The following is a 2,893-nucleotide window of genomic DNA, read 5'->3' on the forward strand; positions in this document are numbered from 1 at the left end:
ATTGACCACAAGATGAACATGAGCCTGCAATGCGATGCGGCGGCTAGTAAAGCGACCAAAACGCTGGCTTGCATCCATAGATGCTTCTCAAGCAAATCCCGGGACATCATTCTCCCCCTGTACTCGGCCTTAGTGAGGCCGCAGCTGGAGTACTGCGTCCAGTTTTGGGCTCCACAATTCAAAAAGGATGTGGAGAAGCTTGAGAGAGTCCAGAGAAGAGCCACGCGCATGATCAGAGGTCAGGGAAGCAGACCCTACGATGACAGGCTGAGAGCCCTGGGGCTCTTTAGCCTGGAAAAGCGCAGGCTCAGGGGTGATCTGGTGGCCACCTATAAGTTTATCAGGGGTGACCACCAGCATCTGGGGGAACGTTTGTTCACCAGAGCGCCCCAAGGGATGACAAGGTCGAATGGTCACAAACTACTACAAGATCATTTCAGGCTGGACATAAGGAAGAATTTCTTTACTGTCCGAGCCCCCAAGGTCTGGAACAGCCTGCCACCGGAGGTGGTTCAAGCGCCTTCATTGAACACCTTCAAGATGAAACTGGATGCTTATCTTGCTGGGATCCTATGACCCCAGCTGACTTCCTGCCCTTTGGGCGGGGGGCTGGACTCGATGATCTTCCGAGGTCCCTTCCAGCCCTGATGTCTATGAAGTCTATGAAGTCTATGAAAGGGGTTGGTCTAGATGTGACCCCTGGAGGTCCCTTCCAGCCCAACTTGTCTATGATTGGGCAGAAAAGAACACAGTCACTCCTCTGCCAGCAGCTTGCAGGGACCTCTGCAGTGCTAAACTTTAACAAATTTGAATATAGCTGAGTGGGAAATCTGACCTGGACACCCACAAGCTTTGTGCAAAAAATAAAAATAAAAAAGTGCCGTTTTACATCTTTCTTTCCCATCAGCAACTGCACTGTAAGGAGCACGACTGTTTTGGTTTAGTCAGTCATTTAGACACACACGTTTTCATTTTTCATTTGGCACGCAAGTGGTTGTGACGCTTATTCCAGGATAAATCAGAGAAAAACAAGCTATTCAGGGACCGTCCATCTCCCAGCCCCCACAGTGTTCTCCTAGCAAACATTTCAACTGATGTAGTAAAAAAACAGCTCAGAGTCTCCAGAGCCTGGAGTAAAAACCACAAACTATGCAGAAATTGTTTTCTTTCTTCCTTTCTTTTTTTTTTTAAAGAGGCAGGGCCATCACAGAGACACATTTTGTGCAGTTGAGGGTGTGGCACAAATATGAGTCAGAACTTCAGATGCTTCAGTCAAGTGCTCCCTCCCTGCAGCACTAGCAAACAAACTTGAGATATGCTTGGTACAGCGTACTCTGGCCTGCACGTTTCTCTCCTCTCCCCGTGCTTTTCATCAGTAGGTCTCAAAGTAGGGTAAGCATCATTGTCCCCACTTTACAGACAGGGACACTGAGGCTAGGGACAGAAGTTGCACATAAACTGGTTTAAGTGATCAGAAACTGGTTTAAATTTGTAACAAAACAGAAACTCAATGCATGTAATCCAGTTTCAAAATGGCTGAAACTGGTTTAAGATAAACCTGGTTGAATGCAGTATCAGATGTAACTGATTTGGGTCAAACCGGTTTATGAAACTTCTGTCCCAGATCCCTTCCTGGTTCAAGTTAAATCACAGTCCCCTAGCACCCCAACATGCTTTGCAGCCCTAGGCTGGGCTGTGCGGTCTGCTTCAGAGAGCAGGGCTGGCCCCACCCCTTTGCTCCCTAGCTGGAGCAGTGAGGGCTGGCTGACAAGGAGGTGGAGGTGGCACAAGCCTGGTTGGGGATGCAGCCCAGTCTGCGGGGGGTGGCGGGGGGATGACTGGCCCCCCAGGCAAACCCCAGCTGGGGTCTGGGGCCAGGGAGGGGGGGGGTAAATGCCCCTTCCCCTGCTTAAACTTACTGCTGGCTGCAACTGTGGACTACAAATCCCAGAGGCAGCTGGAAGCAGGAAACGGAAGTGATGAGTAACCCTGCAGAGTCCTCCTGCTGCGATTGTGGACTGCAAGTCCCAGAGACCTCAGGGGCAGCAGGAAGAGGAAGTAAATACAGCCAGAGAGCCATGCTGTAGCACCCCCAGGCTTCTGGCCTGAGGCACTGCAGCCATGTAACTGCATTTCCTGAATCAAAGTCTGTTCACTTCTGTTTCAATTTAATCTGTGCAGTTTAGACTAACCTGCAAAGACTGAACTGATTCAGCCTTGGGTTTTTTGACTGTCTGTACCTAGCCTGAGGCTCACCAAGAAGTGAGGTGACTTGCCCAAGGTTACCGGCAAGTCAGTGGCACAAGTTCCTTGATCCCAGCCCAGTGTTCTTCCCACTGGCCCACAATGCCTTTCTAGTAGTAGTACACCAGCAGTGACAGCTCCCATAGCCTCAGGGATGGCAGGACCTGCCCCAGGAGTTGACAGAGCATCAGACATCGCACAAATCCTCTCTGCCTCCCAAAGCTTGTGCTTTTTGGGGTGTATTGGTCTATCAGGGGAAACCAAAAAGTACACAGGAGCACAGAGGTTTCTGTACTGCTGGGGGGAAAAAATTAGTACGCTGACTAGAACCAAACTTTGATCCATTTTTCTAGCACAGAGAAGACCAAAGTAATACCCAACTCCCATCCTGAATGCACCTATACTCTAAATGGAGAAGACAAAACTGTGCATGGGGGTGGGTGGAGGGGACAGGACATGGGGGTGACTCCCTCATGGTACACAGCAGGTCTAATTACTTCTGGAAGGCCTGGACAGAGGTTTCCTGGTAGGAGGCAGGAACAGCAACCCAGAGTGAGAAGACAGGAGCTTAGAAGAGTACCAACAATAATTTTGGAAAAGGGTTCCTTCATTTTGCAGCTTAGAAACACAGCGCTATCCAAGTTCTCTC

This window comes from Alligator sinensis, unplaced genomic scaffold (genome assembly GCF_000455745.1).
Source record: "Alligator sinensis unplaced genomic scaffold, ASM45574v1 scaffold13_1, whole genome shotgun sequence".
Taxonomy (NCBI): domain Eukaryota; kingdom Metazoa; phylum Chordata; order Crocodylia; family Alligatoridae; genus Alligator; species Alligator sinensis.